This window comes from Acinonyx jubatus, chromosome A3 (genome assembly GCF_027475565.1).
Source record: "Acinonyx jubatus isolate Ajub_Pintada_27869175 chromosome A3, VMU_Ajub_asm_v1.0, whole genome shotgun sequence".
Lineage (NCBI taxonomy): Eukaryota > Metazoa > Chordata > Mammalia > Carnivora > Felidae > Acinonyx > Acinonyx jubatus.
Window position 1 is genome coordinate 22,574,109 of NC_069388.1, and position 12,113 is coordinate 22,586,221.

Consider the following 12,113-nt stretch of genomic DNA (forward strand, 5'->3'; position numbering starts at 1 on the left):
GTTGAGCCTCTGTGTCAGCCTGGTGTTTAGACTTACTATCAGAGGTGATGCAGTTTGAACAACAGAAAGCACTCTGACCCAGCAATTCCATTGCTATCAAGCCTAAGCAAAGATGCTTCTCCAAGCAGGTTCACTGCAGAAGTGTTCCTACTTGAGCAAAATCAGAAATCTGTTCCCCAACAGTGGAGAGTGGTTACGCCCAGGTACATACAGACAGTGAAACACTGGGTGGCTGATAAAAGTGAGGTTGTGGAGGTAAATATGCTGACATGACCTTACATGAGTGAGAGAGAGAGAGGGAAAGAGAGAAACCAAGAAACAGACTCTTAACTATAGAGAACAAACTGATCGTTACTAGAGGGGAGGTGGGTGGAGGACGAGAGAAATAGGTGATGGGGATTAAAGCGTGCACTTATGATGAGCACTGAGTAATGTTAGAAGTGTTGAACCACTACATTGTACCCCTGAAATTAATATAACACTGGATGTTAACCATACTGGAACTAAAGTTAAAAACCTTAACAAATAAACTTTACAAAATAGCATGTCAGTGGAATCCCATTGCATGTGTATGTGTGTATATATACACACACACAAATGTATACATGAGAAAACCTAGGTGCTTTATAGAAAAATTCTTAACTGCAACTCAGTAGTAAGAATTAGGGAAACTTATGATCCAGTATTTCCACTACTGGGTTTTAACCCAAAGAAAACAAAAACACTAATTTGAAAAGATATTATATATATTACTTACAATAATATTATAAATATATACTATTTACAGTAACCATGATGTGGAAGTCACCTGTATCCACTGATAGATGAATGGATAAAAAGATGTGGTATCTATGCACAATGGAATATTACTCAGCCATAAAAAAGAATGAAATCTTGCCATTTGCAACAACCTGGATGGAGCTAGAGAGTATTATGTTAAGTGAAATAGGTCAGTCAGAGAAAGACAAATGCTATATGGTTTCACTCATGCATAGAATTTAAGAAATAAAACAAACAAATGAAGAAAAAAGGGGACAAAAAACTGGACCCCTAAAATACATGGAACAAACTGGTGGTTGCGAGAGGGGAGATGGGTAGGGGGATTAGGAGGGCACATGCCATGGTGAGCACTGAGGAATGTATAGAATTGTCAAATCACTACATTGTACACCTGAAACTAATATGACACTGTAGGTTAACTTCACTTAAAAAAAAGAATTAGGGGAACTTAAGGAGTTGCTTTCCCTTATCTGTATTTTCTCATTTTTCTTTATTACGGGTTCATTGTAGAAAGAGTATAGTTATCATTGTGCATTTATCTTTTTTTTTAACAAGTGTAAATCCTTTGACCAGTAATTCTAATTCCAGTTAGTTTCCTAAAGAAATCAATCATTAGGATAAGCACAAAGATTTAACTACAGAAATAAATGACTTGCTTCTCGTGGGGGGAAAGATAGACACAAACTAAAGTTTTCTGCAGGGATTGGTGGGTTGAATACAGCGCGATGTGGTGCGCTCACATGCAGGAGCGTGAGCCACGCGGCCACTAAAAACCATGTGGCAGAAGGGCAGTTGTTGACTGGGACAGATGTTTGTGAATAGATGATTGGAAGGGAAAAAACCCAGGTTTTAGAACAGTATGTACTGAATCAGCCCCTCTTTCTATAATGTGTGCTTGGTCCAAAGTCTGGAAGGATGTATGTGTAGATGTGAATGGGTGTTTCATTTAGACGGGTTGATTACAGGTGATCTTAATTTTCTTCGTTACACTTTCCTGATTATTTTATCAATATGTTTTATTGTATCATTTTAACAACTAATTTTTTAAAGAAGGAAAAACTAAACAACCTATTCTGAGAAGTCACGTAGTGAGAGGGAGGCGGCGGCGAGCATTGGGAGCGGGACCCCATCGTCCCACAGGGAGGGACAGGGAGGAGCCACAGCACCTGCTGAGAGGGCTAGGATTGGGGGCCGGCCGCTTTGCGCCGGCCCCAGGAGACGCCCTGCGCCTGCGCCAGCTGAGGAAGCTCGCCCCCCACCCCCACCCCCGCCCCCTCCTCCCAGGCCTGCTCTCTGCCATTCACCCTCTGGAATTAGCTTGCAGAGACCGTTTTAGGAAGCCCGTGGGCGGTTGGAAGCAGCTTGTGAGCAGAGCTGGAGGCCGGCTGAGAGCTGCGGAGAGTGAGTGCCCAGAGGAAGAGAAGACAGAAAACAAAGGGAAGCCGGTGCCCTTTCCTATTTTTCTTTTTGGTCTGATTTTTCAAAAACAATTCTCTGGAAAATCCTTGCTTTGGTCGCAATGCTTCCTCCTCTTCCATCTCCCCCAGGCCTCCATAGAGGGGCTAAATCTAAGCCTAAAGTGGGGACCAATGCTTCCACTAACTCCCTGTGCAACCTTGCTCATCCTCCCTGGGCCTCAGTTTCCTTTTCTATCACATTGCACTGGAAGGGACTCAACGTTCTCCTCCCACTCTTTAGGTCCATGCTTCCATCTCAGAAGAGAGGCTTCTGGACCTGATGTCTCCAGAGACTCTTTACAGCTCAGAGAATCTGAGCTTTGTGCTTTGAGATCCCTGAGAGTCTAAAATATGCTGGCAAATGCTGGATTTTGCAGTCCATGATTCTAGAACGTAACGGTATTAAATTGCTAAGACTCTAAGTCTAGGTTCTAGCCAAGGCGCTGCTCCCTGTTCCGTATTGAAGACTGTATCTGGGGATGTCTCACCCTCACCCCCACCAGACTGAGCCTGGCCTTCGCCAGAGCATCGGGGGCCGCCTTCCCCAGCCTGGGCAAAGACACCCGCAGTCTTGGGTCCCTGCAAGCAAGACACATGGCTTCAGACCCCAGGTAGCCTCCTGAAGTAGACATGGAAATGGTAGTTCAGGAATACGATGCCCTCACCGTGTGCCAGGCTGCAATGAGGATTGGCCGTTTGTCAGCTGAGCCTCTGCCCTGAGCCAACAGCTATTGTCTCTGTTTATTCAACACCCACCGCGTGCCAGGTCTGGGGGCTACAGAAATTACTGGATCTGAGAGACACTACATTTATGCCCACTTTCCAGATGAGGACGCTGAAGCACACACAGGTCTAAAGACTTGCCAAGGTCACAGAACTGGAAGGTGGCAGAGCTAAACCTGAACCCATATTAGCTGACTCGAGAACCCTGCTGAACTGCTCTGCTGCCTCCCTGCAGACACCAGCCCTGCTGACCCCCAGTGGGCAGTCAGCCATGGGGAGAGACAGCAAATGACTTGCACACAATCAGGCTTCTAAGACAAGGACCCAGAACATACACCTGGCCCTGTCCACCCTCCCCAGCCAGGGTGGCTGAGGTGTGTGTGGAGGTGGGTGGGGGGACAATGTTTCACAAATGAGCGGGGCACGTGTTCAGCTTGCATGCATGTGGGTGTCTGTGTGGCTCCAGGAGAGTGTCTCCGTGTCTCTGTGTGGGTGTCCCTGTGCACAATGTGTGTGCCCATCTGATGTGTGTGAGCAGTTTGGATGTGGGGGCTGCTGTGTCTATCCTAGAGCATGTTAGAAACAGATGAGTGCGAGCTCTGTCGAGCCCATGAGAGGGAAGCAGTGAGGGAGAGTTCTGCCTTCCTCAGAGGGCTGAGTGTAAAGGCCTTCAGAGTTCCATGACCTCGGGACCCTGAAAAGCTGCTTGTCCCCTGGGTATCTCCGCATTTTGCCAATTTGAGGTTGGAGCCCCAGATCCTACACCATTGCTTTTGTTGGCTCCTACACCCACCTGGTGACTGGACCCACCACCCAGCACTATTGTGGGAACCTCTTGGGCTAGATTAACCTTGGCCTTGATCCATGGAGGGCCAGTGAAACTCATGCAAAAAGGCAGCTGGGTTCCAGGGTCCCTGGTCCTGAGCCCAGCTGTGTGTTCACAGACAACTTGCCTTCGGTCTCCCCTCTCCTCTGCCCTGAATCAAGTCTGCTAATACCAAGTGACTTTGGGATAGAGTCCTACAAAAATGATGTGTGGTCTCAGAACTGGAAGGAAACTTCACAGCCACCTAGAAAAACTACCCTCCTGGTAGATGTCTGTGTTAGCCCCATTAAGCTTCCTAGGTTTTACTTGAATGCTCCTGAGAATGCAGAGCTCACTACTGCAAAAGAGCCCACTCCATTCTGGGCAGCTTTGACTATGAGCTCTGCCTCATACTGAGGTTTTAGATCTGCCTCCCATAACTTCACTCCACTGGTCTCAGCCCTGCCCTCTGAAGCCAACGAGAGTCCAGTCCTGCCAAGCCACGGATACAGGGTGAAGCCCAGAAGGCCTGAAGAGAGCTTGGGGATAGCTGCCCTGGCTGGACCTGGGTCAGGATCTCAGAAACAGCTTTGGGCTCTGGGGAGATCTGGGAACCACAGCCTGGAGAGAAGGGTGTGCATGCATAGTGAACAGATGACAGGGAGGGGGTGTGGCTCCCTCCACAGCACAAGACTGCTGCCGGGATGAATGACGACATGTGCAGGGAGCTTGGCACATGGGGGGCTGGACAAGTACTGCTTTTAAGCTATTATTAATCCACCCAGCCATTCATTCATTTACTCTCCTCCTCTGGGCCAAGCCCAGAGGGCCAAAGATGAAACAGGCACAGTCCTACCCCCTAGCCCGGGATGATCAGGAACAGGGGGGCAGATGCAGCTCTGGCATGTCATTGTAACTAACTGGGTGCATGCCCAGCACCCAGGTCCTGGCTCCAGATGCAGCTCACAGAGAGGGCTGCAAGTATCTTTGGCTTGGTCCCTTGCTCTTGGAGATGGGGAGCACACATTCCCCTGCACTTCAGGAACTAGGTACTGGGCTTCCACAGGAGGGCCCATACAGGCAGGGCCAATACAGCTGTTTTACAGAGGAGAAAACTGAGTTCCAGAGCAGCTAAAGGACTTGTCCGAGTGTCAAGGCTCCCGATATCCTCAAAGAGCTGCAGCTTTCTGGTGGGGTATTTAGGCCCAGCACACAGTTCTTGAGCTTGGGGCAGGTGGATGAGACCCCAGGGACACCTCCCAACGGAGTAGCCTCATCTCTGCAGAGCCCACACTCCGGGCTGGACACAGGGTAGCTTGGACACCGGCCCTGACACAGCATGCTAGGTGGCCAAGATAAAGCCCTTGCCTTCTCTGGGCCTCTCTCCCCCCTACTCTTAAGAAGAGGGCACTTGAACTACATCAGGAAAGTCAAACCGGTTTCTCTCATGTGCCAGCTTCCTGCAGTTGGCTGAGGCTACCTGGGGCACCGCATTGAGAAGGAAAGGGTGTCACGATCACGTCATCACATCTCTTGTGGGTGAGGGACTGGAGTGGCACTATGTGTGCCGGGTCACGCCCTGCCTGGATCGGAGAATTGCTAGGACACTACTCCCATCTCTCCCCTGGCACCGGTGTCCCATGTGCCCAAGAGCCTGAGAGCTTCCTTGGGGTCCACCGTGCCCCATAGGAGGCAAGAAACATGTTGAGACTCTTTCTAAGGAGCACCCAGGGCATTGTGTGCTGTGGCCAGTGCTGTCCTCACAGGCCACCAAGCCCAGCTGGCTTGAGATCTTGGACCTGGCTTCACAGCTACACGGCCCTGTGGCCTGACCAGCTCCCTGTCCTCCCTCCCCTTCTCATCAATTCCAACAGACGATCGAGCCAGTGTGGACCGAATATGAAGAAAGAGTCTGAGTGAAGTGCATGAGCAAGGCCTTTCCCCGCTGCCCTCCTGGTGCTTGGCCTCATCCTGGATAGATGGGGAAGGAAAAGAAGGCATTGCTGACCTACGATGTGACCTACGGCCTTCACGCTTATCCTGAGAGGTGGTTACTACCCCCATTTTACAGAGGAGGAAACTGAGTCTCAGAAAGGTTCAGTGACTTCCCTAGTATTATCGTGATCCATGGGCAAGGCTGGGATTCTGGCATGCTCCAGAATCCAGGTGTTTCCTCTTCCTAACCAAGTGGCCACCAGCCGGCCAGTGATGAGAAGAACACCACAACTGGGGCTCAGAACGACCCCAGGTCTAGCCCCAAGCAGCATCTTCATTGAGCTTCTGCAGGATCTTGACCATTTACATCGCCTCACTTGCTCTCAATGTCCTCACCTGTAAAACTGAGCAGCAAGTCTCTGCTGTCTTGGCATCCCTTCACCCCCTGCCCCTGCTTCTGGTGTCTCCCCAGAACGAGGGCAGGGCAGGGTCAGGATCTAACGACACCGCGCCTCTAATCCAGACGGGTCAGTTCTCCGGCCAGGGGATGGACAGAGCCCTCCATGGATTAGAACATGGTCCTGCAGCCACACAAGAGGATAGTAAAGCAGAAAAGTTGCAATCCACGGGCTTGCGAATTTGATTTTGGTTGGCTTGTGCAGTATTTTTTTTTAATCTGGATTTGCTGCCAACATTTAAAAATAGAGAAGTTGCACTTAAAAATCCAGATTTCCGTCTTCTCTTAAAAAACTGGAAGCTTTAACAAGTCTGCCTTGAATTGGCCCGGAGGGGCTGGAACTGGGGAGCAGAGGCATGCTCTGTGTCCTGTGGCCTGCCCGACCCCTGTTGGCATCCCCAAGTTTGTGTCCCATGATGCAAGGGCTAGGAGCTCAGGCTCTGGATTCAGGCCGGCCTGGGTTTGTCCAAGCACGGGGTTCAATCGCAGTTGACTATCAGAGAGCTCCCTAACTTCTCAGGGGGCCAGCTTCCATGCTGGCAAAATGGGGAGTCCTTATAGTACTTCCTTCATATGGAAGCTGCCAGGCTGCAAAGAGTGAATGTATATAAAGCTACTGCTGGGGTTTCACCTGCTGCCGGGCACATAGTGAACACTTGGTAAATGGCAGTCATGGTCTTGACCACCACCACCTTCTCTGGACAAGGGCAGGGAGGTCAGGAGCAGCAGCAACAGCAGCGCTTGATGCCCTCCCCAGCCGGGCTCTGGACCATCCTGGAGCGCCCCCTTACCAGCACACATGCTGGTGGGGCAGCGGCAATCCTGTCTGGGAGGTACATCCCCAATCAGCAGGTCAGCAGCCACTTAGTACTCCAGTGCCATCGCTGAGGCCCATGGCACCCTCCATGCTGCTGGCCAGTGAGCCCAAACTCTTCTTCCCTTTGGGCAGGAAACAACTCACCAAGTGACCTTGGACGAGTTCTTTTTCCCTCCTGGGACCCTGGTTTCACCAACGGCAGCATGAGCGGTGGCCTTTGAACTGTGACACCTTGGGAGTCTGGCAGATAGGCAGGCCAAAGCCTCATGATGCAGGAATGAATTAGTCAGGATTCTTTGGCTGCAAGAGCAGAAACCTATCAAAAGGGGCGTAAGAAAAAGATATTGTATCTGTCTTTCTGTGATGGCTTATTTCCCACAACAGAATGTCCTCAGGGCTTGTCTCCACGTTGTCACATATTGCAGAATTTCCTTCTTTATTAAGGCCAAATAATATTCCGTTGCATGTATATATCACATTTTCATTATCCATTTATCTTTTGATGGACATTTAGGTTATTTCCACATCTTGGCTATTGTGAGATATCTAAAACAGTCAGATTCATAGAATCAAAGAATGGAATGGTGGTTGCCAGGAGCTGGAATGATGGGGAAATGAGGAGTTACAAGTCAATGGATATAAAGTGCTAGTTAAGCAAGATGAGTAAGTTCTAGAGATCTGCTGTATTACATTGTACCTACAGTCAACAATACTGTTTTGTGCGCTTAAAAATTTGTTAAGAGGGTAGATCTCATGTTAAAGGTTCTTACCACAATCAAATAAAATTAGTCAATAAAAAGGTATTGTATTCGCTCATGAAGGAGGAAGCCTGAGGATTGTGTGCTACAGGTAGGGATTGATCCAGGTGCTCCGGTGATGTTATCAGCTCTTTCTCATCTCTCAGCTCAGCTTCCTTCTGTGTTGGCCTCATCCTCATTTCTGGTGCAAGGGCTTTTGGGTATAATAAGCCCTATTAGGTCCAACTGAGAGTCCTCTACTCCAGAACTCCAAAAATAGAAGGCACCCTTCTGCGCCTATGAGAAGCATCCCAGGGATGCTAGGCCAAGTGGCCTAGCTAAAGTTGTGTCTATTCCTGCAGATGGAAGGATGGCTGAATTACTGTAATTGGCACTCCTCCCAAGGATGACATAGAATACATAAAGTTTTCCTCAAAGCAAAGGAGGCTTGACGCTAGAAGAGAGGTGAATAGAAATGAGTTGTACAATCTACTGGCCATTCTAGGGGCCCCTTTAGTGCAGGGACAGAGCCTTCTCAGAGAGGGACCATTTACGCACTTAGCCCCATGCTTGGAGCAAGGCGCCACAGAATCATGAACAGATGATTGTAGCCCTGAAATGCCACAAGAAACTACCGCACATCACCAGACTGTGATAGCAAGGGCCAGCTATGTATGCGGCTCTGGCTGTAAATGCCATGAGGGGGTCAGGAAGGCTTGCGAGAAGCCCTTGGTGGCTGAGGAAAGGACAAGGGTGGAGGCGTGAGTCAGGGCGTTAGGACTTCAAATCTGGACAGGAAAAATCAGAGTAGACGTGAATCACGAAAGGTAGGAGTGGGGATGGATTAAGTGGGGCTGAGGAAACATAGTTTTTGACTGTTGCAAAGTACAAAATAAAAAAGCATAACACTGGGAAAAACTAGAACAATATATGGGCCCATATATACTTCATCCTGATGGATGAATAGACTTTTAAGCATTAAAGCAGTGGGAAAAATCAAATCAAAAAGAACAAGCTTGACGTATTTGACATACAAAAGAGTAAAGCATACAGTTCAAAACATAAAATCGAAAGGCAAATCGGGGGGAAATATTTCTAACATTTAGATACATTACGATAAGATAAATGCATATTTTTTAAAAAAAGAAGATCCGACAGAAAATGAGCAGAGGACATAAACACTTTCCAAAAGGGAAATGCCTAATGGTGTAGGTTTCTTCATTCAAAATGTACCACGAAGACCCCCCAACCTCTCACATCCCACTCTCTACCTTCAGGCTGCTAGGCTCCAAATTAAACAGTTTATTGATCCACAGAGGGGATAGCAGGGGAAAATACCTGCGCAGATGCCTGGGCATGAAACCAGCCTCTCAGAGGCCCCACATCTGGCAGCATCTTTCTCTAAAGCAAATGTCTTTTGCAGATTCCACTGCAACTCTGGTAGGACCGAGTGAGAGGGGCCTCCGCTCTCAGGCTCAGGTGCACCCCGGACTAAGCAGCCCCTCAGCGGCCCCAGTGGTCTGTAAGGGGCAGAAGCAGCCTCCTTCTGGACCAGATGTTGCTCCTCTCCACCTCCCTGGAGCCGGGTCGATCCAGTGTGCCCACGGGCCAGATATGACACAGAAATTCTGCGTGGAAACATGAGGCAGCTGTTGCGAACCGAGGGGCCAGTAAGTTGTCGGGCTGGCAACCTTGGATCCACGGGTAACTCTCACAGATGATGTAACTGTCTTTCCTGAGGAGTGCTTGGAGGTGGCCAACACTGCTGCATTTATACAGGTGGGCTGGAATTCTGGCTCTGAGACTCGCTGGCCTGAGCCTCACCTCTCGATGCCTTGGTTTCCTTGTCTGCATGATGAGGAATAAGGACTTCCTTGAAGAGCTGGTGCTCCGCCCGAATAAGGTAAGGACCCAGCTCAGTGCCCAGCAGCTGGGAGGAGGCCCCCACCACACGCTAGGTCATATTAATCATGAAGCCCACGGAAATGCTGCGGGTGGGAGTGGGTGCAGGGGTGATTCTTGAGCAGGACAAATCAGTACCAACTGCGGCTGCACACACCCCCGGTTCTCTGTTAGCCACAAGAGAACCCTAACAGCAAGCAGACCCTCCTCACTGCCCACTGGCAGCAAGAACACCCACAGTGGAGGGGGGTGGGACGCAGAGCCACCACAGCCTATCACAGCCCCTGATTCACTGCTTCTCAACAGAGCCATTTCCAGTCCCCTGCCTCCACCCCCTGGCTCAGAATTCCTGTGGCAGCTGCCCCCTCCCCCCAATCCTTCCTCATGCCCCACCGGCCCAGATATACCACAGACATATGGGAATGGGAAGGGCTGACAGATCCCTGATGGGACAGGAGAGAGGGCATTTGTGTGGGGATGGGGACCCCACGAGTCAGTATTGTGCCTAGATTCTGAGACTGCAGCAAAGTAAGGGCTTATCAGGCTAGAAGAGCCCTCGAAAGGCCTCCAGTGCATCCTTCATCTGAGGCAGGAATGCAGTCCAATATGTACACCTGACAGCAATCTGGCCCAAGTCAGTACCCTCTGTCACCTGGGTTACCACTCTAGCTTCCTTACCGCTGTCCCCACTCCCACCCCTCTCCCCTGGCAGTCTGCGGCCAACGCAGCAGCTTGTGATCCTGTTAAAACAAAAGTCAGACCACGTCACTCTTCTGCTAAAAACCCTCTAATGGGTCCCCATTTCACTGAGTGAAATGCTTACAGCCCGTAAGCCCTGGACAATTTGATCCCTTGTGGCTGCCCAGATTTCCTCTCCAGCTATTCCCTGTGCTCTCACCATATTGACCCCCGGTGTTCCCGTAACCCACCAGGCATGCTCCTGCTCCAGGGCTTTTGCATTCCCTGTTCATTCTGCCTGGAACGCTCTTCCCGTAGATGCCCACATGGCTCCTTGCTCACCTTCAAATCTGTGCTCAAATGTCACCCCATTTAAATTGCAACATCTCCTCTTACCCTCCCAGCACTCTCCATGTCCCTTATCCTGCTCTAGTTTTTGCCAGAGCATTTCTTACAACTAACAATCTCTGTAACCTACTTCTTATGCTTGTTGTCTGCCCCTCCCCTCCAAATGAGCGTAAGCTCACCGGGGCAGGCACTCAGAAAGTACTGTTTGGATGAAGAAGGAACAGAGCCCACGGCAGCCTCCCTGTAACTTCTCCCATGGTTCCCAGCTCTGCACTCTGAAGGGCACAGAGACCTCCTCCGTCAAGATAGCTCCCCCAGCCTCTCTGCTCATGGGTGAGGCCCCACATGTTTCTCCAACTGCTTCTCACGTAAGAGCTCCCTCTCCCCAAAATGTAACCTATCTGTCAGGATCCCTTTAGAAGTAGAGTCCTGACCTGAGCCAGGTAAAAATGTCTGGAGGCGACACAGGAAAAATAGAGAAATCTGGGGAGGGGAGAAGATAGACAAAGAACCAAGGAGGAAAGACCTGTGGAGTTTCTTTCACACAGGCCGTCTGAGAAGCCCCCTACTTCTCCTACCTTCCTCCCACCAAGCATTTTAACCGATAACTCCCAAGATTCCTGTTCTCCAGAGAAACCTGGAGATAACCCTGTTATCCCAGTGAGCACCAGATTGAGGATGCAGGACAGAAGGCCTGGCAGGTTGGGGACACACCCCTCCCCCCAGCAGGGAACAGCCGACACTATTTCTGGCTCTCATCACCCCCAGCCCCCATCTCAGCAGGGAGGCCAGTTCAGGGCAGGAGCCCAGCGTTGGGGGAGAATGAGCCAGCATGAGCCAGCATGAGCCAGCAAGGAGACCCTGGATACTCCAGAGGTAGAATGTTCTAGTGAAAACAAAGCCTGCCTGGGCCAGATGTATGAGACTCTGAGGCATAGAGGTGCCCTGGTCTATTGGGGACCGAGGAGAGGAGCGGACCTGCGGAATCACAGGACCACACCGCCCCCAGTTATCAGCAGGTAGCTCAGGTGAGCGTCCCACTCCATTCTGCTTTGGATCTGGTGGACGTCACGGGGATGTGACTCAGTGACGGCTTTGCCCAGACATTCACCGTGCATTTCCAGCCCCTGTTGCAGCAGGGCATTTTGGCCAAGCCAGAGTCTGATTAGTTGGAGAAACTGACATGTCACGGTGCCCTGAGAATATTAAATAATATTTACAAGGGGATGACGTTGGGAAAGTAATTATCGATGGTGAGAGGCAGTCAGCGGCGGGGAACCCCCCCACCGCTCAAGCAGTGACAAATTAGACGGATGGGCTCAGATCAGCGAGGGTTGTCGTGGGGACAGCGGGAGTGGTTGGAGACTTGCTACCTCTGCTGATTCTGTTAATAGGGTAAAGCAGCCTTGCAAATAAGAGCCAGGCCTCAGGAGGCCTGCATTTGAGGGGATTTGGAAATCAGGCCAGGTCCTGC